The 27087-nt window shown below is 43.1% G+C and overlaps 1 protein-coding gene across 9 annotated transcripts in view; it reads right to left on the reverse strand.

Annotated features, from left to right (window-relative positions):
* Elk (Eag-like K[+] channel) overlaps nt 1-27087 on the reverse strand; it is a 487058-nt gene that overhangs the window by 448494 nt on the left and 11477 nt on the right. For 4 of the 9 annotated variants that reach the window (XM_071663400.1, XM_071663395.1, XM_071663398.1 and 1 more), the window contains exon 1: nt 26385-26914. The exons of 1 other annotated variant lie outside the window; for it this stretch is intronic. The gene's annotated coding sequence lies outside the window, so the exon portion shown is untranslated. Of the gene's footprint in view, nt 1-26384; nt 26916-27087 lie in introns of those variants that run through there. 4 more of the 9 variants (XM_071663397.1, XM_071663396.1, XM_071663393.1 and 1 more) reach the window with 4 other exon arrangements.

Here is a 27087-nt window from a genome sequence, read left to right on the forward strand (position 1 = left end):
CCCTTCTCTGTTCCTTCTTTTGTAAAATTGAAAAAAAAAAAAACGAGAAGGGAGGATTTCCAGCCACCCGCTCCCTCCCCTTTTAGTCGCCTTCTACGACACGCAGATATATATTCAAAAAGTTTAAGGATCACGTACCCAAACAAAACGTTCAGAGATCACGTACCCAATAATTAAGTTCACTGTCCAAAACACAAACCAAAAAAGTTTAAAGATCATTAATCCGTTACTATTGTCCCGAGTTTATGCATTTCATTTGATATTCAAAATTCATGTAACCAATCCAAAGGTTCAAATTCCCGATCAAATGGTTTGCAGACTAAGTATCTTAAAAGTTCAACGTTCACTACACCAATCCAAACATTCAAGAGTTCACATAACCAACCCAAACCAACAAAGTTCAGAATAACCAGTTATAACGTTTAAAGATCATTCAACCAATCATTAAGTTTATATATTATGTGACCAAAAGTTTAAAGTTAATTTAACCAATCAAAAAACTTAAAGCTTATATGATCAAAATGATCAAATCACTGAATCAAAAATATATAAATAAAGTTTATCTAAATGATTAAGAATTTTATAGATATTTGTAAACATTTTAAGGAAGTTTAAAGATAACATCTCCAAGTTAAGGACTTTAAGGCTGACAGAAGCAATAAGAAATGTTAAATTTCACAGGGCTATTAGGTCAAGTGTTATGAAATGAAAGATTAATTCAGAGATGAAAATGGGAGAGATGATGAAGAACGCGGCTTACCTTTCAATCAATTCTCTGAACTTATCTATGATCATCAGATCAGCTATTTCTATACAACTATCCCCTGTATAGCACTGGGTCGGCTGCTATCATAGCCAATGAAACATCAGAGCCAAATGTTCATTTCACCAGCTGGCAACACTGTAACCAACCAGACAAGAGAACCATGCAAATTGATTGCTGATTGGTAATAGTGTTACCAATCACTTCGGGTGAAATGAAGCGTCAATAGACACTAGTTAATCATTGATTGGACGCTTGCGATGTCAGGCACACACTTATGGCATGATAACACACATTCATGATGCTAGGTCCAACAACCTTAAGATGTCACGTACATTCTCATGATGTCCAGCATATATTCATGACGTCAAGTACACCCTTGTGATGTCAAGGACACCTGTATAATGTCCAGCACACCCTATGATATTGAGTACACCCTTATGATGTCAACCACTACCATGATAAGTCAACCACAACCAAGATGTCAAGTATACCCTCATGATGTCAACCATAACTATGATGTCATTATCCTTATGATGTCAATTACAACCATGATGTCAACCATAACCATGATGTCAATATCCTTATGATGTGAATTACAACCATGATGTCAACCATAACCATGATGTCAATATCCTTATGATGTCAATTACAACCATGATGTCAACCATAACCATGATGTCAATATCCTTATGATGTCAGTTACAATCATGATGTCAAGCACATCTTTATGATGTCAAGTACATCCTTACAAAGGACTTTCCTCTCACTCCGGGAATCGCTCTGGTAGCGCGCTGCTCCGCAGTATCTCTGCCATTTTCGCAAGTAAGGTGATCAAAACCGAACAGAATGCTGCTTATTTCTGCTCATTACCTCCAAGTCCTTTTCCCTATTTACGTTACGAAGGTCAGGAGAATGTATACTATAGTTTTTATAGTCGTCTTTCCTGCCGGTGTGTAAATCTTTGGAAATATAGATACAGATTTTAATTTGCTAGTTGTAAGCCCAAGTCTTTGCCTGAATAAATTATGTTGAATCTGTTGATGTTCTATTTCTGTTTGAGCTTCACTCGTTTGTCAGTTTTGATATCTTACAAAGCAGGCATATATGTCATTAATCCATATACATTGGAGAATACATTCTAAGGTGGATCCCTTCGTCACCCCACTTCTTACGTCTAACAATTATGAGACTTGAACATTGATCAACACATTTTGTTAACGACCAGTTACCCAATTTTCGAATCACCCAAAGACAATACCATGTATTATATGTGACAATTTTTGCTGATGAGGAACTTTATCAAATCCCTCTCAATTCCAATTGATAACATGAACTACTTTACTCCTATGATACATGTTCACACTATCATAAGATCAATCAGGATTATTGGTCAAATGTACGACTGCGTTAAAAACCCGGTGCGAATTGTTAACTAAATGATGATCTCTTGTTGTCAATTAAGGTTCCCTAAACTTTGCCAGCTACGGTCATCTTTAGATAATCTGTGATACGTTTACAAGTGTCCAATCCTGAGGAACTTTCCTTGCTTTAAGTGGCTTGTTGGAAAGTGCAGTCAAGGGTCTTGCTTTCACATTTCTGACCGCTTCCATCGGTCTTGGGTAGAAATCGATTGGACTTAGCGATTTATTTACTTTCATTCCGTATATTGCAGGCTGTATATTCTGATACGTGCAAGTCAATATGCTCCAAGTGTTATCATTGCCTTGCGATAGGAGGACGTATTGTTCCTTCAGAGTCTACTCTTGATGAAAAGAAAAAGAAAGGTCTGTGCCGTGTCTTCCTCATCATGATTTAGATTAACACTTTCAGTCAGTAATGGGCCAATTAACGGGGTAATTACTCTATTCAAGATCAGCCATGAAATTTAGATTTTCTTTTGCTGCGTTTAGCAATATTGCTCCTCATACAGACTGTATGGCTTTCTTTTCTTATCTTTAAGTAATATCTATGTTAGAAGAGACGTCACGGGCAACCGAATTCTAATCATGGCCATCTCATTAACGCTAAACATACAAATATACTAAGCCAAGTGCTCATTTTATCGACCAGCTCCTAGGTGAGGATGAACAGCTGTGTGTGACAGAGGCCTCAATTCATCGGCCTGTCCCTTGGGAAGGATGAACAGTTGGGTGGACTGTGAACCAACTACTGCGAACGTATTCGAACCTATACGGATTCTACTCATCATAGTGACGATGACAACACATAACAAGGTTTTGAGCCTCTATTTAACTTTTCTTGATTCATTGGTTTATATTAGTTGTCCCTGAGTGTCTTGCATGCTGTGTTCTCTGACCACAAGCTGTTCCTCACCTCCGTGTTCTACCATCTAGGCTTCGGTTTGGTAAATACAGTCATCTACGCAAGTTGCTTTAGGACGACGAGGGCGCCTTTATAATGACGAGAAAACCTTTATAATCACAACTAGTCTTATCCTTGCTGGCACGTCATTACCATTACAAAAACATGTTTATGGTGACAAGTGCGCCCTTACAATCACAAGCACCCCACTATGACTACAAGCACCCCACTATGACTACAAGCACCCCACTATGACTACAAGCACCCCACTATGACTACAAGCACCCCACTATGACTATAAGCACCCCACTATGACTATAAGCACCCCACTATGACTACAAGCACCCCACTATGACTACAAGCACCCCACTATGACTACAAGCACCCCACTATGACTACAAGCACGCCTTTATGATGACAAGAACTCCCACGATGGTGACCAGCGCAGCGTTTACAATCAGGCTGGTACACATCGTGTGAAACACCATCAATCCATGATGTCTACAAATAAAGAGTTTCTCTTTTTTTTTTTTTGACAGTGACCTTCCCCTGAAAGGGGTCAATCAGGGTCAGCGACCTTTTCACCGTGCCTGAAGACCATCCTATACCTCCCCCATCCCCCTTAAAAGGAATTAGCTTAGCCAAACACACTGCACGATATGTGAAGTTCTTGATAAACTGTACGTAATTAAAAACAGTGTTTGACGGCCCTTCCCTCTGTCGGCGCCAGGAATTAAAGGTAAATATACGAGATGACTAACGTGTATGATCCATGTTCACAATTCCCCTGTTGTTTCAATTTCGCTGCGAGGACGACAAGGTGCATGATAGGCTAATATTAGGTTCACTGTTGCCAGTGTAGGGAACAGAGTCCGGTGTTTTGAGTGTCACCAGAACAGAGTGTGGTCCTGTAATGCCCGTGTTACTAGAGTGGGAAAGTGTCCAGCAATGATCACTGTTACGAGAACAGAGTAGACTGGCTACAACGCAAAGTGGAGAGAATTGCCAGAATAGGATAAAGTTCTGCTGCTTGGTCTGCGTTGCTAGTCATAGTTATATATATATATATATATATATATATATATATATATATATATATATATATATATATATATATATATATATATATATATAAAACCAGGGACATAGAATGGGCAAAACACAAGTACCTAGTCATGGCTGTCTTGGATGAAAGGAATGATAAGTCGAGAAAAAAATATGATGAAAATAATCAGCGATCTTCAGGTGTTTGTGAACCTGACCCTTATAGATAGAAAGTTTGTAGGAGGAATGAATACGAAAGGAGGAGGGTTCCACAGCTTCCTTATTCGAGGGATGAAGGAGGCATCATAATGGTTAATCCTCGTGTGGCTGGTCTCCACAGAGGAACAGTGGTAAGCAGCAACCAGATGTACGTCATGCATCCATGCCTTGTGGTAGGGACACGTACACACACCTCACTAGAACAAGGAGAAGGTGGTAACGTCACAGAGAAATAATGGGATGGAAGAAGTTTTTAATCTATCCTGGAGGGAAGAATAGATATGCGAGCAGTACTCCATACTGGGGTAAACAAGACCCCCTGTAACTATGGAACACTTGTTCGCCAGAAATATTCACGCCACCTGTACAAGACCCACAGCTTCGAGGAAGTAGATTTTGTAATGCTGATTACGTAGGGTTTCCAGTATAGAGTGGAGGACACAGTTATGTCCGATATGTTTAGGTTAGTGAGGGGATAGAGTCGTTTTCTTTTGAGGGTGCGAGTTGGTGGCCTGGATGCCAGCAGCAACCCACGTGCTGGAGAGAAGAAAATAGCGACCTGGGCCAGGGAGAGGAACGTGACAGGCTGCGCGTCGCCATCATTAGCCCTCTCATGACAGACGATGCCATAGTCAACGATGCCATGATAAAGCCCTATATCTACAGTGTTGCCAGAGTAGGGTACGATAGAGCATGGTTCATTGTTGCTAAGGTAAGGTACTGTCCCGTAGACTTCTATTGTCATTTTGAGATACAGTTCTGTGTGGGCAGTGTTGCCAATGTAGGGTACAGTCCTGAACATCAACGTTGCCAGAGTATAATGCGGTCTTGATGGTCACTGTTGCCAGAGTATGGCACAGTCTTATACGGTTAGTGTTGCCATACTACGGTACAGAGCAGCATGTGTGGTGTTTGTCCACATACTCAGACCAAAATCCATCCCTAGCTGCATAGCCTAACACCATCACTGACACCATAGGTTAACACCATTCCTGACACCATAGCAGAATAGTTCCTTGACACCATAGCTTAACACTACTCTTAGTATCATTATGCCAAGACTAGAAAATGCTTCACAACTTTGGTCACCTCACTTGAGGCCGCAGGAGCTGGTAGAGAAGGTACAGAGGAGGGCAATAAAGAGGTTTCTATCGAGTTTTGAGTTCTTCATAACAAGTTATTTTACTTTATCACTGGAAAGTGCAATCTATTCAGAGCTACGTGAATAGCGAACTTCAGAAAGCAAAGGAAGAACCGAGTTATGCAGCCAATGGGATATAACTAGTTCAACGCTAATGTCACTAACAATCCATTATTTGTTAGAAATCTCGACAAGTGTGGGAGTTTTCGTGCTCATCAAGCAGTTGAGGTGTTGTGGTAATTATTTATGTTTCCTTCCCTGTACTGCTGAGCTTTAGAACCATCTTCTCAAGTTCATTCTAACAACTACGATTTGTCCCTTTTTATAAGGCAGGTTTTCAGCTTCTTAACCTCTCCGATTTTTTTTTTTTTTATTGTTAACTTCTCCATCTTTTTGGTCTTTCATTTACGGCCCGGAGTCGAGGAGAACTTCTCGATCCGTGACCAGATCCTTTGGTTACCTCCCTTACTACCACCACCCTTCCTTCCTTGGCTACTGTACCCTCCTTAACCACATAATACCCTTCCCCACCACCACCATCCCCCCCTCTCCATGACCAACGAACTTTGAACGGTGGAATGGCATTGTTCAGTGGTTCCAACCATTTACCCCCAATATCTTCCCTCTTCATACCTACCATGGTGCCGGCACAACCTTTCTTTTCAACATTTGAATATTTTTTCCGATAAACGCAACAGCCAAGCAGCCAGCAGTTCCTATCCTCCCAAAGAAATGAATGAATCATAAAACTTTCTCTGCTTGTCTTCCTTCAGTTGTGTATAAGGGTTAGTTTTCGCAGGTATGGCAAACTCCTTCGTGCGTGTGCACACAGAAAGGGAAAGGACCGCCTTTTTTTTTACATCATCGATTTCATAACCCCAAGACTCCTTCTTCACTCAAGGGTCTTAAGGCTATAACCCAAGGAACGCTTTATCTACGGGCTGGCTCCCGCATCTTCAAGGTTGCGCTACACTTGTTAGTAGGGATAAGATGTACTCCTTTGAAGCGAGTTCTTTGATGCGACTGTGTATTTTCTTTCACTGACGATGATACAGCCTCCCCAGACATTTACAGTCGTGGTGTGTAACCTCAAGCAGGCAACACTATAATCCTCTATCTATTTCCATATGGAAGTTGCACATCGCTGGGTGCAGGAACCTTTCGTAAGAGCTCCTGGATAACAGATTCTTTTCTCAGAAAAAGGTCCTCCTGTATTACCAAGGAACTCTCTCAAAAGGTTCTTGCATCCAGGGCTGTCCTACTTTCAGAAGATGTAGACCCCTTGGGATTGAGAAGATATTGGACAAGCCTGTACTCCAAAGTCTACAGCCTCGCCAAATGTAAATTTTCTTTCGCGATGTAACCTCAAGCAGCTGGAGTTTGGCAACATACATATATATATACACACAAAAATACATTCATACACATATCCACTCAATTTCGTAGGTTGTCTAACCCATCATAACGGTAGTAATTGGTAGTTTCATAAGAATGATGGAGAGTGTGATTACATGATGGGACTACAGGTCCTCCTTGTAATATGACCAACGCGAAACTATCCCAACAAATTCTAGTGAAGGAGCGACATCAGAAAATCTATGCATATCATAATTTGCAGTCACATCACTCGTTGTTTCTGATGACCAAGTTATAGTCTTAGATCTCTAGAACCTTTCACTAACTCCAATGTCTTCACTGGAATATACAGGAGAAAGATATGCTGACAGTGAAAAGATAAACAGGCAGTCGGAGGAGGGATTCAAAAGGACACGAAACATAAAATCGGCATCAAAAACGCAGCCACAGGTCATCATCACATGTGAAAGAGACGGATGGATGGTTCTTTCTGGAATTCCAAATATGACACATACACTACCTCGTGTTCTAACAATCACCCCACTGATAAGAGGCAGTGAAAAATGTTCAGATTGTTACAGTGAAAACGTTCAGACTACCACACTGAAGACTTTCAGACAGATAAGCTGAAGGCGTTCTGACTAATACAGTGAAAACTTTCGTACTAATACAGTGAAAACTTTCGTACTTCTACAGTGAAGGAGTTATCCTGATACCGGAGCTGTGAATTCACTCCCCTTGTGGTTTGTGACCTCGTCAGCAGTGGCGACAAACAAAAGATCTCCCGGTGTCTTTTGTTCGCTCTTTTTATATAATGTCAGGGTATATCTTGTGTGTGTAGTTACCATTTTTGTGTGGTGGCGAGGGAGTCTTACACTCGTGTTGCCCCGTCTATTAAATCTGTGAATATGTTATGTCTAAACATTATGGACACACACACACACACACACACACACACACACACACACACCTCAGCTTACTCTAGTTTCCATTCATCGATCAACCCCTGAGGGGGACGATGAGCAGCCGAGATGGCTGGGAGCCAAAGGCCCTGCTGACGATTCGAACCCTGGCCTGTTAAATTGACTGTTCACAACGCAACGCTAACCACTGCTCCATGGTACGTTGTGTGTATATGTAATTACGTATTTAGAATCTCTTCAAGTATAGTACGGGACCAACCATTTCTCGAAGTTTCTTTCCTGTCATAAAACTATTCAAAGTATGGTAATGTCTCCATGGTTGTTTAATTTGTTTATGGATGGGGTTGTTAGGGAGGTGAATGCAACAGTTTTGGAAAGAGGGGCAAGTATGAAGTCTGTTGTGGATGAGAGAGCTTGGGAAGTGAGTCAGTTGTTGTTCGCTGATGATACAGCGCTGGTGGCTGATTCATGAGAGAAACTGCAGAAGCTGGTGACTGAGTTTGGTAAAGTGTGTGAAAGAAGAAAGTTAAGAGTAAATGTGAATAAGAGCAAGGTTATTAGGTACAGTAGGGTTGAGGGTCAAGTCAATTGGGAGGTAAGTTTGAATGGAGAAAAACTGGAGGAAGTAAAGTGTTTTAGATATCTGGGAGTGGATCTGGCAGCGGATGGAACCATGGAAGCGGAAGTGAATCATAGGGTGGGGGAGGGGGCGGAAATCCTGGGAGCATTGAAGAATGTGTGGAAGTCGAGAACATTATCTCGGAAAGCAAAAATGGGTATGTTTGAAGGAATAGTGGTTCCAACAATGTTGTATGGTTGCGAGGCGTGGGCTATGGATAGAGTAGTGCGCAGGAGGGTGGATCTGCTGGAAATGAGATGTTTGAGGACAATGTGTGGTGTGAGGTAGTTTGATCGAGTAAGTAATGTAAGGGTAAGAGAGATGTGTGGAAATAAAAAGAGCGTGGTTGAGAGAGCAGAAGAGGGTGTTTTGAAATGGTTTGGGCACATGGAGAGAATGAGTGAGGAAAAATTGACCAAGAGGATATATGTGTCGGAGGTGGAGGGAACGAGGAGAAGTGGGAGACCAAATTGGAGGTGGAAAAATGGAGTGAAAAAGATTTTGAGTGATCGGGGCCTGAACATGCGAGAGGGGGAAAGGCGGGCAAGGAATAGAGTGAATTGGATCGATGTGGTATACCGGGGTTGACGTGCTGTCAGTGGATTGAATCAGAGCATGTGAAGCGTCTGGGGTAAACCATGGAAAGTTGTGTGGGGCCTGGATGTGGAAAGGGAGCTGTGGTTTCGGGCATTATTGCATGACAGCTGGAGACTGAGTGTGAACGAATGGGGCCTTTGTTGTCTTTTCCTAGCGCTACCTCGCACACATGAGGGGGGAGGGGGATGGTATTCCATGTGTGGCGAGGTGGCGATGGGAATGAATAAAGGCAGACAGTGTGAATTGTGTGTATGGGTATATATGCATGTGTGTGTGTATATATATATGTGTACATTGAGATGTATAGGTATGTATATTTGCGTGTGTGGACGTGTGTGTATATACATGTGTATGGGGGTGGGTTGGGCCATTTCTTTCTTCTGTTTCCTTGCGCTACCTCTCAAATGCGGGAGACAGCGACAAAGCAATATATATATATATATATATATATATATATATATATATATATGGTACTGGAAAATCCTCGTCTTGTATGGTTTCCATCACGTTTCTTGCTTATTTTCATATTAGGTGATATGTTTGCGCTATCTAACAAAGACCTGTTCACAGTTGACATCAAACTCGTTTGGAATTCTGATGGTTGTGATCAAATCACCCCTCACTCTTATCTCCCATGATGGGGAAATTTATGGCTCCTAACCTGTCACTGTAACTCTGCTCCCTTACTGCTGATACTATCACTACTGCACTCCTCTGGCACGTCCCTGTGCGCTCCCTACGCGTCTTTACGATCAGTGACACAATCTGAACTGTAGTTTTAGTGTCATATGCGTTGTGAATAATGGTTGGGTAGGCATTAATTTATCCAGATACCTAGATGCAAATTTGCCATTTGCTGCTAGACGGTTTGCTTCTATAGTTCTCCTGTTGTGGTGTCATGGTGACAGGTTGGCAATAGTGATCATCTCAAAATCCATCATACTCGGATTCCTGCATTATTTTTTTTCTTAGTGAAGCCGAGACGGCTCGAACGACAACATGACTGTGGCTACTCACATTAGTGAGTAGCGATAAAATGCGTCAGGACACTGGGAATGAAATCTGCATTAATCTTCGCCACAGAAACGCAATTTAAAAGATTGGAGGACCTTTTAAACACAAGGTACATCTCCTTAGGAGAGACATGAACGTTCCTAAAAGTATAGAGATAAAGGAATCGTAAGAAATATATGCCGGTCTGGACGATTAAAGATAATGCTGACTTAATCAAGATTAAGAGAATGGTGTACGGGAAGATTAATTTAAGAGGCCATCCACAGAATCAAGAAATGTATGAAGAATTTGAGGCTGTATAAAAAGAATTTGAGAGGATGATTCCGGACAACGTGAGGGAAAAGACCAAGGAATTCTTATGAAAATCATCACAAGACGATGTCATCACTAGTGACACTATGGAAGTGGCTCTGTTATGAAAACACGTACTTCAGGGTCGGTATTCAGTCCTGCAAAACCCTCAGATAAAGTGCGAAATCAAAACGTATCTATAAAAAGACTTACTGAAAAAAATATATAAATATATATATATATATATATATATATATATATATAGAGAGAGAGAGAGAGAGAGAGAGAGAGAGAGAGAGAGAGAGAGAGAGAGAGAGAGACTAAAGCACCGTCAGTTGTCATAAACTTCCACAAGACTTTCGTCAGAGAACAACACGAGAGATAAAGTAAAATGAGATCCAACTGTATAGGATGCTGAAAATGGCTTACAAAGAGACACACAACAAAGACGGGCAATAAACAGAGAAAAATCAGACTGGCTCAACGTAACTAGAGGCCATATTCTTATCACGTGTCGTTGGTGGCCTGGAGGTAGGACATACCAGTAGAATTTTGGAATATGATGCTAAAGCCAGGTACAGCCGGAGTGGATTCCCAGGGGATCTAGACTGATGGAGTGTCGTCAGGGACGTGACAAATGGAAGTCAGTGTAGAAAGATAAAAAGCAATGCATTTCGGTATGATATGAATTATGAAAATATAATACTCAGGAAGCCATTATCAGAAGCATCAAATAATAAAAAGAACCCTTGGTTTCCAATGGTGTCTTAGCTAAGTTTTCTCCTGCATGTCAACTGACTGTTCTTGGTCTTCTGTCTCATTCTTTTATCTCCCCGACGATGTGATCACCATACGAACTTATCGCGTTTTATTTTCCTGTGTTTTTTTGCATATCATATATATATATATATATATATATATATATATATATATATATATATATATATATATATATATATACACACACACACATATAATCTGTCCAGTTAATTCATATATTGACTAAAATCTGTTACCAATTAAAGCAAGATTTTTCGTAACAATCACTTTTCAAGCACCAGGCTGAACCCCCTCTACTGTATATCTCTCTCACGCTCGAGTACAGACACACACACACACACACACACACCCCTTCCCTCCCTTCCTCTCTCTCTCTCTCTCTCTCTCTCTCTCTCTCTCTCTCTCTCTCTCTCTCTCTCTCTCTCTCTGTCCACTTTGATATCCTTTTCCCATTGCCCTTACTTTCGTATCCCTTTGTTTCAATTCCGTCTCGTTCCTCCTTGAAAGTGATGGACTATCATTTTTTGCATCTACAGTCCCTCTTCTCCGTCTATTTTAAGCCATTTCAAACGCTCGATTCCTCCCCAACCTTCCACCCTGCCCAAACATAGCCACTCACACGCAAGCACTGTTTCATCTACACTTTGAACCCTCGCACAACGATTTTGCCTCCCTTGTGCCAACAACCCTCACTATGGAGGGTCATGTAACATCCCCCTAGTGTAGCGGTTGGCGTTGCTGACCGTGACGCATTCACAGGCCTACCGATATCGAGCCAGGTACAGGTTCGAATTCTGGTTGCGGTAGTCAGTCTGTTGTCAACCCAGCTGTTCATCTTCCTCAGGAGTTGGTCACTAAAATGGTTACCTAGCTTAGGTCAGGGTGTATATATATATATATATATATATATATATATATATATATATATATATATATATATATATACATACATATATAGATATATATATAATCTAGCTTTAACGACGTAACGCTACGAACAAACGAAGAATAGGCCACATTCGCCCACATCCATTTTCTCGCTGCCATGTGCAACGCACCGAAACCACAGTCACCAATCTACATCCAGGCCCCCAGACCTTTCCATGGTTTACCCCGGCCACTTCACATGCCCTGGTTCAGTCCACTGACAGCAGGTCAACGCCTGTGTACAACATCGTTCCAATTCACTATCCTGTCCAAATTTGTCTCCCGCTTCTCGTCCTCTTGACTTTCGACAAACGAATTATCTTTGTCATCAGCAAACAACAACTGACTCGCTGCCCAGACCCCATCATCCTATACAAACTGCATACACGACCCTCTCTCCAAGACTCTTTCATTTACCTCCCTCACCACCCCATCCATAAACAAACCAAACAGCCATGGCGACAAAACACATCCCTGCCGCAGACCAACCCTCACTTCAAATCACTCGCTCTCCTCTTCCTACTCGTCCATATGCCTTACGTCTTTGATGTAAACTTGCTGCTTCTGGCGGCTTTCCTGCAACATCATATTTTCTTAAAACCTTTCAAAAATTATATGTCAACCTAACATACGTTTTCTTATATGTATACTAAAAGGCGACGCATACTGGCCAGTAGCTACAGATTTAAGTTAGCTATTCAGTGAAAGCTGAAGACACCTCACCACCCCAATACCAGTTAGATCTCGGTGTTGTCAAGCACCTCAATTCACCATGACGCATCGGGTGCAATCAAAAGGCCATTTGATTCACCTCTCTTATGGTGGTCCTTTTCAGTCTAGTTGATCTGAAATCATTGTACAGTGATGAGCGTATCGTCAAAAGGTTTTCTTTCATGTTCCATCCACGTCTTCTCTGATGGGCAAGTTTCATTCACACGGGATCTGTTTCATCTACGTCTTCTCGATGAGGCATGTTTCATTCATATTGGTTCAGTCTCATTCACTTCTATGTGATATGATACATTTACATTGATTCTGTTTCATCCACGACTCTTCTATATGACATGTTTCATTCGCACTGGTTGTTTCAGCAACGTTTCTATGGGTCATGTTTCGTTGACACTATCTTTGTTTCATCCATGTCTTCTCTGTGGATCATGCTTCATTCACAATGGTTATTTTCTATTCACATTTTTTTTATAAGAATGTTTCACTCACACTTAATCAGCTTTAGTCACATCTCTATGGAGTATATTTCATTCACACTGGCTCTGTTTTATCTACGTCTTATTCATGGGTCATGTTTCATTCAGATTGGCTCCGTTTCATCCACATGGGTCATGTTTCATTCACACTGGCTCTGTTTCATCCACATCTATATAGGTCATGTTTCATTCACACTGGCTCTGTTTCATCCACATCTTTATGGGTCATGTTTCATTCGTAATGGTTTTGTTTATCTACCACCTCATGTCTATGGGTTCTGTTTAATTCACCAACTTTTATGTGTGGGTTCTGTTTTATCCTCAGCCTTTTATCTATGGGTTCCGTTACATCTATGACCTCTTATTCATAAGCACCGTTTCATTCACACCCGTTTTCCTATGGGTTCATATTCATCCAAATTTTCTTCCATGTGTGTCCTCCATCATTATAAGCCCTGTTTCATCTAGAATATCTTCTCAGCAAGAAAATCTAACTGAATCCACACCCTCTTTTCCGTGGGTTCTGTTTAATCTGAACATCTCTATGAATCCAAAAGCTATTTTCTTTAAGTCCTCTTATAAACTCGACCTACTCTTCTCACGAGTCCTGTTTAATCCAACGAGAAACCCGAGCGCAGTATGACTGGAGATAAACAAATTCTGAACAGACAACCTGAGCATATGCCATCAGTGTATCAACTGACACATGCCATCAGTGTATCAACTGACACATGCCATCAGTGTATCAACTGACACATGCCATCAGTGTATCAACTGACACATGCCATCAGTGTATCAACTGACACATGCCATCAGTGTATCAACTGACACATGCCATCAGTGTATCAACTGACACATGCCATCAGTGTATCAACTGACACATGCCATCAGTGTATCAACTGACACATGCCATCAGTGTATCAACTGACACATGCCATCAGTGTATCAACTGACACATGCCATCAGTGTATCAACTGACACATGCCATCAGTGTGTCAACTGACATATGCCATCAGTGTGTCAACTGACACAAACTTGGTCTCTCTCAAAACTTTTACGACATGTACGGAATAAACTTCCAAAATAGCGTTTCAGCAACTCTGTTCATTTCCATGATGAATGAGACCTCAGACAGCCTGTGATGTTCGTTAAAAATCAGGCAAAATTTGCAAACAGGTCAACACATTAAAACGACAGAGGGTAAACAGGAAAATGTATGCCTACGGAAAATGGACTCGAATGTTTTCTGGTCACACTGTTGAATTCTTACTCTTCTCTTACTTGCCTGTTGTTCTGTTCGAGTTTTAGGAAGAGTTATGTTCTATTCTGGCTTTATAAACTGACCAATAGACGACTTCATAATTTGGTTCCTTTACATGAAAAAAAGTATGACATGTGATCCATTAATACGAAACGTTGTTCCTCCACGAGTCATTACATGATTGTACATTTGATTTACAAGTGCTTGTATAAGTGACAGTCTTTTGATTAACATGAAACTGCATATTTACGTTTACACGTGGCTGTGAAGGCCTGCCTCTCACATGCATCAGTATATATGCGAGACGGTGACAGGTTTTGTGCATCCTCCCTCATTTTGATTCGTTTTCGAAATGGAAAACGTAAGATAATGTAACTATTGGCCTTACGTGTTATGTACTTTCTGTACGTCCCAGTGCAGATCGTACATCCGCGCGGTGTGTGCACGCAAAGCATGAGTTCACCTCACACCTCAAGAAACAAAATGTAGATAAGATCATCTACTCCGGATACAGGCGTCCTTGTACACCTCGCACAGGAAAGAATTCTAAACCCAAGAAGTCATACTTCAAAACGTCTACGTAACTGACCACAAGACGTGTTTAAGTACTTCGGCTACGTGTAGCTTAGCGTCAGAATTTGCCTAAGATGTGGAAAATATGGCAGTTTAACTCCAATTCTAAAAATCAAATCCATACGATACCTATACAATACGTAACCAATATGAAGTAGTGGTTTATATCATCAATAATTTTGCATCTTTCTAGAAACTAATACCCATGAACAGCGCCTTCGTGTGTGTGTGTGTGTGTGTATATATATATATATATATATATATATATATATATATATATATATATATATATATATATATATATATATGCATATACATATAAGACCTTTATTAGGGCATCCAGTTGCCCACGTCTCCTAGTCTAACAAAAAAAGTAAAAACAATAATAATCCCAGCCACAAGCTTCCAACACCTGGAAAATATATTTGTCCTCACAAACCGAGAGACGAAATTGCTTGTCAACATGGCGACCATCCTGACCGGCTTTTGTTACAAGGACGTCGACGAGCCTGTGGGATGTACCCTGGTGGTGAGGACATCGTTGTACATACGTACTGGTCTGCGAGCATCGCTCCTGGCGGTGATCGAGGGTCCGTTCAATAAGGCTCGATGGCTGTTGGTCTGAGAGTGTTCTGGTTTCCCCCGTTGCTGCAGGTCTGTCTGCTCGTTGTGGTTTCCCGCCGCTAGTCTGTGAGCACTGCCTCCTGGTGGTGCAAGTTTGTCTGTTCGGTGTAGTTCGCTGGCTCCTGCCGCAGTAATATACCCATCGTCCGAAGGGGAACTTCACATTCTCGGGCCCGTTGAAAGTTATATTAAGTAGCGAGACTCGGACAAGGGACTCAGAACTCTCCTTGATGCTGTATGACAACTAAAGAGAAACACTTCACTTTCACCAATTTCTTTCCATTTATACTCGTAATCTAACTAACATGTCCCCCAACTCTTAAACCTGATAATCTTGCTCTTATTCATACTTACTCTCAACTTCCTCCTTTCACACACCCTCCCATATTTAGTCACCAACTCCTGCTGTATTTCACTTTTCTGCCACCAGTGCTATATCATCAGCAAAGATCCGACTCGCTTCTCTGGCCCTCTCATCCCTAACAGACTGCATAATAGTCCTTCTCTCCAGGACTCTCGCATTCACCTCCTTCACCATCCCATCATGAATCAAACCAGCATAGTGACATCACACACGGCTGCCGCAGAGCATGTTTCACTTGTAATCATTCACTCTCCTTTCTTCCTACTTGTACACATGCATTACACCCTTGGTGAAAGATTCTCAATGCTTCTAGTAGCTTTCCTCCCACACCGTATATTCTCAAGGCGTTGCACAAATCATCTCTATGAACTCTATTCATATGCTTTCGCCAAAACCATAAATGCAGCATACAAATCCATACGTTTCTGAAAGTGTCTAACAAACATTTTTTAATGAAAACACTTACTCCCCTCATCTTCTACCACTTCTGAAACCACAACTATTCCTCCCCAATCTGATGGTCTGATACTATATGCCTTCACTCTCTCAGTACCCTCCCACACAACTTACGAAGTACACTCAACAAGCTTATGCCAATGTAGTTTGAGCACTCGCCTTTATCCCCTCGACTTTATATAAAGACACTATACATGCATTCCAGCAATCCTCAGGCACCTTATCATTATTCAAATATACACTAAAAATCCTACCTAGCCAATCGATAACACTGGCACCCCCTTTCTTAATACATTCAACAGCAATACCATCCACTCCCGCCGCCATGCCGCATTTCATCTTACGCAAAGCCTTCGCCAACTCTTCTCTTCACCAAAACATTCTCCACGACTCACTTCGCATATCACACGCGCCAAAATACCCTACATCTCCTTTCGCACATTCTTCCAAACAGTCACCAACTTCTTCAGTTTCTTACTCGAATCCGCCACTAGTGCTGTATCATAAGCAAACAACAATTGCCTTGCTTCACAGGACCCTTAGTCCCCTACAGAGCGCATACTCGCCACTCTCTCCAAGACTCTCGCATTTACCTCCCTCAACACACCATCCATAAACAAATTGAACAACCATGGTGACATCGCACATCCCTGCCGCAGACCAACCTTCACTTGAAACCATTAACTTTCTTCCTACTCGTACACATCCCTTACATCCTTGATAAAAGCTTCTCACTGATTCTAGCAGCTTTTCTCCCACGCCGTGAATTCTTAAGCCCTTCCACAAGGCATCTCTTTCAACCTTATATGCTTTTTCCAGATCCATAAATGCCACATACACGTCCGTCTGTGTTTCTAAGAGCTTCTCATACATGCTACAAAGCAAACACTTGACCCACACATCCTCTACCATTTCTCAAACCTCACTGTTCCTCCCGAGTCTGATGTTCTGTACATGCCTTCATCTTCTCATTTAGTAACTTCCCATACATTGTGTCAGATATACTCAAACTTGTGCCTCTAATTTAAACACACATCTGTATCTCCCTTGCCTTTATACAGTGACACTATACATACATTCCGCCAGCCTTCGGGCACCTCACCATGGTCCATACATGCATTGAAAATCCTTACCAACCAATTAGCAGCACAGTCACCATCTTATTTCTAAATGAATTCAACTGCAATATCATCAACTCCAGCCGCCTTACCACGTTTCATCTTACATACGGCTTTCACCATTTTTCTTTTCACCAAACCATGACTCTCTCACTTCGCATAACACTTCGACCCAAACGCCTTACATATGCCACTCCATTATCATACACATCTGACAGTCTTTCGAAATACTCACTCCATCTCTTCCTCACTTCGTCACTACCTGACATCGCTTCCTCCATCCCCTTCACTGATGTTTTCATACGTTTTCTTGTTTTTCCTAAGTTATCTATCGCCTTCCAAAATATTCTATTTTCTGGTAGTCGCTCATCCCAACCTTTGTTTCTCTTCTTTATCAATCTCTGCATCCTCCTCACGACCACCTTCCGTTTTCTTTTATACATCTCAATCATTTGCACTCCTTCCTTTTAAGTACAAGTACCGCTCCAACTCCTCTCTCTTCTTTTCAACTAACAACTTCACCTCGCCATCCCATCACTCTTTACCCTTTCTAATCTGCCCATCTGCCACCTTTCGCATGCCTCATGCATCTCTTGCACTTGCCGGCGCTGCTTCTTTATATGCCTCCCGTTCCTCACCCACTCCCCTTGTTTCATTTGCTCTTACCTTTTGCCAATCAGTACTCAGTCTTTCCTGGTATTTCTTCCCACAAGTTCCTTTTCTATGCTCACTTACTTTCACCATTCTTTCCTCATCAACATTGTTTCCTCCTTCTCGAAAACCTCTACAAATATTCATCCTCGTCTCTACAAGACAGTGATCAGACATCCTACCAGCTGCCCCTCTCAACACATACATACGAGAGTCTCTCTTCTACTTGCCTGTCAATTTATATGCAATTCAATTATGTCTACTGAGCATTTGTTCTACTCATGGGTATGGAAATGAAAAGTTTGTAGAGTTGTGTGCTGAAAAAAAACCACACAACTCCACAAACTTTTCATTTCCATTCAGAACACTGAATACCAAACCATTTTCCTCCTTAACCTTTGAGCTTTGTTTCACTCAGAGCCAGAACATCCAGGTTTCTTTACTCGAACATTCAACCTATCTCTTCTCAATTTAGATACATCCACACACATTTAAACACCCTAGCCTGAGCCTTCGAGAAAAATGAGCACACACTGCTTGGTTCCTTCTGTTCCCTCATATCATATATATACATATATCTATTCCTCTGAGTCCACGGGGAAAATGAAGTACTAAAAGTTCCCAAGTGCACTTCCGTGTAATAATCACATCATCAGGGGAGATATAAGAAATATAAGTCAACCGATGTACAACGAAGATACGTAGTTAGGACGCCATTTGGTAATCACGCGATTGTCCAAGACAGACGACGAGCCTATCTTAAACTGATTATGTGGGAGTTAATAACCGAGATGGTATTACTCCAGTTAATACAATGATCGTAGTTTTTAAAGTGATCAGACAAGGCATTTGATTCTCGTCCTGTTCTTATACTATAAGAACAGGACAAGAATCAAATGCCTCGTTTAATTACGTTAAAAACTACGATCATTGTATTGACTGGAGTAATGTCATCTCAGTTATTAACTCTAACTACAGTACCACGAGCAATATCATTGAATCTTCTAATATTACATACAAAGAATTATAACCTTAATATTAGTGTAGGTCTATACAAATTGGATAGCTTTATTGTCGATAAGATTTGTAAACAAGTCACCTTGTCAGTTTATGTTACGCTCGTTGTCTGTCTCGGACAATCACATGTTAACCAAATGGCGTCCTAGCTACGTCCCTTCGTTGTATATCAACTGACATATTTCTCTCTTGTGTCTCCCCTGATGATGTGATTATTACACGAAAGTGCACATGGGAACTTCATGAGTTTCATTTTCCCCGTGGAATCGTAGGAATATACTTGATCACGCGCAAAATTGTGATCCTTTCCAATATATATATCACTCCAAATTTGTAAAAAAAAGTAGTAGAAAAATGAACTTAGAAAAGACTGCGCAACCCTTAAGCATCACGGTGTGACCTTTGATAAGAAGGTACGACCACTGAGTTCTATAATACGACCCTCTATCACATCGGCACGACCCTTGAGCACGAGGGTGGGACCCTGGAGTATAATGGCCAAACCAATGACCATCGTGGTCAAGGGTCGTAAAGTCGAGCTCAAGTGGTTAAACTTTGGTTTGTAAGGGAGGGACACTATTAATACACACACACACACACACACACACACACACACACAGTAACTTCGTCGGACCAATGCCAAGTGCCACAAGGTTCACAGCTCAAGATAAAAAGAAAAAAAAAAAAATTTCCAACTCTGACCTGTGTGGTCCTAACACAAGCCCATCCCGAAGTTAAGACACGAATTAAGAAGTGGGGAGGACAGCGGAAGACGCCAGACGGGAGGAGAGATGATCAGTTTTGTTGGTTAAGTGAGGGCTCGCCACCAGCATCAATAGGGCGGTTATGGGGTGCAGGGGGGGGGGGAAAGGGCGCCCCGATCGATGGCCTATGCTTCCTTCCTCCTCCTCCTCCTCCCTCCTCCATCCCTAACTTACCCCCTAGGTTCTCAGTAGATAAGGGAGGGCGCCAGCGAGTTATAGACGTGGGTGAGGGTTTGCGTCCAGGATGGTGGATTGTGTTAGTGTGTGTGTGTGTGTGTGTGTGTGTGTGTGTGTGTGTGTGTGTTTTCTATTTGTGTGTTACAGGAAGAGTTTTACGCTCGTGTTGCCCCATCGCTTCACCTTATACACCTGTACTGTGCTTTTATTCATGTTTATGTACATGCACACCCTAGCCTATGCCAGATACCCATTTTATCAACAAGCGTCTTATGGATGAACAGCTGGTTGGACTGTGGACCGGCTGCCGCAACCAGGATTCGAACTTAAGAGAGTTTGATCCTAGGCGTCCATTACGTGTGTGGAAGGAGGAAGTTGAGAATGATTGATAACAGGAAGGTTATTAGGTTTAACGGGGAGAGGTTAGTTAAGGTGCGAGTCTGAATGGAGAAAATTGGGGGGATATAGTGATGCGTTTTATATACCTGAGAGTGGACATGGCAGCCGGTGGAACCATGGAATTATAAGAGTCAGGGTTGATGAGGAGGCGAAGGTTCTGGAAGCGCTGAGGAATGTGTGGAAAGAGGTCGTTATCTGGAGGGTGAATGGGCACGTATGAAGGTAAAGTAACCCTAAAGATGTTGTATAGATGCGAGCTATGGACTATAGATGCGGAAGTGCGGGGGAGGACAAATGTGTTGGAAATGAAATGTTTGAGGACATTAAGAAGTGTGAAGTGGTTATCAGGTAATAAACGAGTAAGAGGTGTGGTGATAAGAAGAGTGTAGTTGAGAGAGCAGGAGAGGGTTTCTTGAAATAGTTTGGACATACGGAGGCAAAGAGTGAAAAGTTGACAGTATATACGAGTATACAGGTTCATTGGACTGAACCAGGGTATGTGAAGCGGTCGGGAAAATCAATGAAAAGGTCTGTGGGGCCTGGTTGTAGATAGGGAGCTGTGGTTTCGGTGTATTAAATATGACAGCTGGAAAATGAATGTGAGTAAATGCGGTCTGTCTTCATCTGTTCCTGACGCTACCTCGCTAACACAGAAAATGGTAAACAAGTATGAAAGAAAGAACATGTATGGTAGTTTGTGTATGAAAGTCGACATGTATGATATTGAATTAACTGAACAATGGAAAAGAAATATAAGGGAATGCATATCCTAATTCATAAACGAACTAAATTTCCGTCTATAATTCTGTATTTCATGTTTCATTATATTCATGTATGCAAATTTTCATCCATGTATATTTGTGTGAACTAACAGAACGTATTTTTGTTTCATCATTACCGCCAGCCACATTAATGCATGACGCAGTGAATTAGTTTCAGGTTTCACATGTCCGTTCTTCTTTTAAACTTGGCATTTGTTTAACGAATCATTTACCGTACGTTAAACATTTGAGCTCGTTGAGCATCAACCTGTCATCCCTGGGGGACACAAAGTGGCTGCCGCACACACTGTCTGAAAACTTTAAAATTCCGGAAGGGATGCAACGTCAGAACTCTTTCGCACACGTGAATATCTGTTGGAAACCTTATGATTCTATCGCACACGTGAAGGTTTGGTCCTGTTCCTCGCGCGCTCGTAGTTACGCAAGTCCCAGAAGAAATCATCTCCAGATTCCCCCTAAGAAACCTGTATAGAATGTCATGGAAACCCTATTCCTTTGTCCCTTGAAAAGTCAACGGTCGAGATCAGCGTCACTGGCGAGTTCGTCCCCTCGAGGGTTAGCGACTGAGGAAGGTCTTGGTGTATGTGTTAAGCTGTAGAGCCGTGACCGAGGTTCCTCCACGGCCACGGAGGTAGTTAAGCGTATCCCTGGCGTCTCGCCTGTCACAGCTACCGCAGGTAGGTGCTGTGTGGAATGATGAACGAGCGTCAACAGGTGACTATCCGAGCCTTTTCGTCATCTTCTTTCCTCAAATACGAGACTGAAGTACGATTTCAGTAGTTATCACAGGTTGTTGTTAGCAGTGGACAAGCCTCCTCCGTCGTGGGCTCTGGACACCCATCCATGATTTCTTATCGTGACAGGCTCAAGTTCAGGACGCTGGCCATGACGTGATCTGCCCTAAGCTGACCGCCAAGTCATCGTCTACTGTCAGGACCCCTACACCGATAACTGTAGGCGTCGAGATAGTGCCACTTCATCAGCAGCTGGAATTCTCAACGAGGCATGTACCTTGGGTTCGAATCCTGTGTTGGCTACGTGCATGCCCCACGACACATGTCCATCTTTTACCAGCTGTTCAGCTCCCATGGGGAGAAACCTGTTAAAGCTGACGCCTCGCAATGTCCTCCTCACGTTTTCATCCTCGGTCGCCGCCCCACGACAGGTCTGGACGATCGCCGCCCTACCACAGAGCTGGACGACCGTCCCCCATCACAGAGCTGGTCGATCGCCAGCCCATTACAGGAGCTAGACAATCCTAGCCCTACCACAGAGCTGGATAATTGCCGCCTTATCATAGAGCTGAACGAACACTACCCGACCATAGAGCTTGACAATCGCCGCTCCGCCATAAAGCTGGACGACTCTGTGGTAAAGCAGCTTGTGTGGAGGGAGTCATCGTGGTTTGGACAAGAGAACTGCGCCGCAGCTGAGGGACTAGGGTCGAGCCTGGCTGTTGCCTGCGAGGGAGGATGTCCTCCTGATCAAATTTGTCCTTCATTTGCCCACCTTAATGACTCAACCTCGGGAGAAATCTACACTCGCCGTGTGGTTCAGTCTCCCCTTTAGGTACATTAGCAGGCCCACTTGACTGCCAGCCTCACCAGGGCACTGCAGCAGTGTCCTCAACATGACCCTAGGTCACTGCCCTCTACGCGACCCCCAGGTCACTATCTTCATCACAGACCCACGTCAGTGTCCTCAGCACTACCTTGCGTCACTGTCCTCAACACGATTCTTTTCAGTTCTCAGCAAGTAATTTTCCTCAGCGTAGCCCCGTATCATCGTTTTCAGCGCGAACACACGTCACTGTCCTCAGCACAGGCTTATATCATTACTTATCAAGACACTACTCATCAGTCCTCAGCACGAGTGCAGGTCACTGTCCTCAGCACGGTCCAACGTCAATGTCCTCAGCACAACTACATCAGGACTTGGTACGACTCCATTTCATTGTCCTCAGCAGTAACCCATGTCACTCTCCTCAGCACAACTTCACATAAATGTCCAGAACGTTCACAAGTCACTGTCCCCTGCACGACCCCACGTCACTGTCCTCAGCACGACCCCACGTCACTCACCAGCATAGGCCAAGATGACTCCGCGGCACGACCCGACTTCACTATACTCTCAGAATGACCCCCACCTCACTGTCCTCAGCACAACCCCACTTCACTATTATCAGCACGACCCCATGTAACAGTCCTCAGCATAATACCACGTCACTAACCAGCACGTCCGTCCTCAGCTCGACCCCAGGTCACTATCCTCACCACGAACTCGCGTCACTGTCCTCAGCATAAGACCACGTCACTGTCCTCAGCGTAAGACCACGTCACTGTCCTCAGCGTAAGACCACGTCACTGTCCTCAAGCCCGACCGAACCATGACTCCTATCCATCTTACTGTCTTCTCGCCGCCACCAGACTATGCAAGAACAGCTTCACCTCCTCCTCCTCCTCCCCACACACTCACAAAGAAAATTGTCTAATATTTCAAAAATCTTTCATATCCCCCCATGTGCAGTAGGCAACACAGAGCCTCTGGTATAGAACATGAACATGTCTCTTTAAACGCTGGTGATTAACAGCACGTGATGACCTCGGATGGTCTGTTAGAAGCAGAATATTTCATTCGCAAATCATTTCAGACAGAGGTGATGTCGCTCGGGTAAGCAAGTGTGAGGCTTTCCCTGCACGTCACGTGCATTCACCCCCTTCACTCTGGCCCTCACCGATTGCTCTTTGGTAGACACCTCTCTCTCTCTCTCTCTCTCTCTCTCTCTCTCTCTCTCTCTCTCTCTCTCTCTCTCTCTCTACTTGCGCGCTCGGTGGGAAAATGGCTTTTTCGGTGGTCAGAGAGTGATAATGGACCCAAGACTTATTTGATGAGGAGTGTGGGTAGCACATACAACTCCACACACAGCTTACATGACCACGGCCCATATCTTAATGGTTGGGTGCAGCCTTGAATGTTGACACAGCTGAAGAGAATATCTACCTGTCAGAGCTCCTTTCCTCCCTCCCTCTCATCTAACCAACTTTTAACAACCGGATTATCAATATTCAATAACGTTATTTAGAGACTTTCAACAACCTTCTAGATATTCTACAATGTCAGCAAACCAATGTGTGCCAAATCGATCATCTGTCAAAGCTTATCAATATACGTAGATACGACTTCTTGACAAAGCTAAACAACCATAACCCTGGGCGCTAAGAAATTCTAATTAACCTTCTCATATTCAGAACTCCTCTTAGTAATGAAAGCTTAATAAAAGTACTACTGATTAAGAATAAATAACAAAAGAAAATATCAACTACTCACGACTTATTCGAAAATCACAGACTTTAAATGGTTTAAATGAGCGATAGTCAATTAAATCACCTTTAGCTAAAGAGAATTGAATTACTTAAAGGAACAATGTAGTGTCATCACCGAAACGAATATCGGAAAACCAATATTAGGCCATAATCTCACCAAGCCTGAAGATCTGAAACATAGATTACCTAATAATAAAATAATCTAACCAATTAGTGATCGTATTCCTATACCTACGTAACCTCGATCGCGTCAAAGATCTACGAAACCCATAGAACATGATGATACGACCTTTCAACACGACGGTACGACCTTTGAACACGAAGATACGACTCGAGCACGACGGTACAACCCTTGAGCACGACGGTGCAACCCTTAAGCATGATGGTTTAGCCTCTGTACTTAACTCTTGTGGGTTAGAGAGTGAAAGGCCCGACCATAATACCCAGAAAGCCGTACCGTCGTGCTCAAAGGTCGTATCGATATGCTCAAACGTTCGCACCATCGTGCTCAAAAATCGTACCACCGTGCTCAGAGGATCATACCAAAGTACTTAAGAGTTACGCACCGTCACGCTCATGTGTCGTACCGTCGTGCTCAAGGGTCGTACTGTCTTCAACAGAGTTGAAATATTAATTACCATTAGAGACAAGAATCATTACAGGAGGCTAACCACTCGGTTAAATTATCTGACCACATGTGGTAGTGTGCATGTCTGGGACCTCATATATTCTACTGATCACATATATATATATATATATATATATATATATATATATATATATATATATATATATATATATATATATATCCTTTAACCGTCACATCACTCAATCAGTTTCTTGCTTCATTTCATATCAAGCCCTCTGGTTATCCCAACCATGACCTCTCGAAGAACTGCCAACAGAGGAAATTGGTTTCCATACATTAAAAAAATGTTGAAATGGAAAATCTATTCACGCCGGATGCAATAACCAGGCAATAGGTAACAACATAACGCGATGATCAAGACTTAAACACTTTTCATCCTGGCAATTCTGTGGTGGACGTTCTTTTTACTGTGTAAAACATGAAATATACGTACACGTTGACGCTAATGAAAGAAAGAGAAAGCCTGGAGGCAATTAATATGTGGTGCTCCAGGGAAGCAGGCCGGGGAAGCGAAACAGCCGTCAACTATCTATTTTGGGGTAAATATCGATTGTTTTTATCTCCCTCGATCGAACCTGATAAGGGAATGCAGCGTCACACGACACCCCAGCAGCAGGAGACCTTCCCCGGCAGTTTGATCATAGCAGTAGACCTTGCCAGTGCACGTCCCCCACACCAAGCACCTCAAATATCTGCAATGAGTCTGGCAGTGTTGTCCTCTCTATACACCAGCTTTCCTAAGATACACAACAAAAGCGTGTCTAGATCTTCAGTCATTACACCGTTCAGAATGCATCGCTGACGTCCTGAAGTTGTGCTGTAATGCCCCGAGTGCACAATACAGAGTGAAGGGAACCTCGCAAAATGAAGCGGACGAAGTCTGGGGCTGATCCCAGCTGTGTGTAATCTTGAGCAAGACGACCGTGAAATCCCAATGTACTTCTGAAGACGATGCCACACTGGAGTGCCTCGCGACCCTCACTCCAAACACGCACGCACTCACACTCAAGCCACACACTTACGGCCTTTGTCGACGGTATGTGTCCTCAGATCTTCGTAGGACTAAACCACTGGCATTCCATCTGGCCACGAGGGGGTTGGAGACCTCGAGGTTTAATTCAGCAGATTAACAGAATCAGAAAATCGATATTCCCCTACGAGTATTCCTATAGGCGTGTTGTCATCGGGGCTGGGAAAGAACAGTGCTCAACAGGTGACCCTCTCCCTGGTCTGGTAGGGGCTCTCACACCTCACCGTCTCCCTCACACACTCCCTGGAAGGATACACCTTCACACCGGTTCACTCGTAACCACACTGTCGTGCCACTAGCGACGTGCAAGTTCGAAAAGGAAGGGGGGAAAAAATAGGTCCAGTTGTGGGGGTACCCGCGCGCGCTGGAGCGGCCGTCCCGCCTGCACCACTGCTAGGTAACTACTGGGTCTGAGAGCCTGCCCGGCCCACCAGGGGATGGGGGGACGCTGTCACACCCCGGGGGAGGCAGAGGGGACGCTCTCACACACACACACACCCCGGGGGAGGCTGAGGGGACTCACACACAGGAGCAGGGCGAGGGGATACTCACACACCTTCGGGAGGAAGTGGAGGGGACGCTCAGACGCTCACACCCCGGGGGAGGCACAGGGAATGCTCCCACACGAACAGAGGGAGGATGAGGGGATGTTCACACACCTTGGGGGAGGTGGAGAGGAGGCTCACACACTATGG

This window comes from Panulirus ornatus, chromosome 7 (assembly GCF_036320965.1).
Source record: "Panulirus ornatus isolate Po-2019 chromosome 7, ASM3632096v1, whole genome shotgun sequence".
Classification (NCBI taxonomy): Eukaryota; Metazoa; Arthropoda; class Malacostraca; order Decapoda; family Palinuridae; genus Panulirus; species Panulirus ornatus.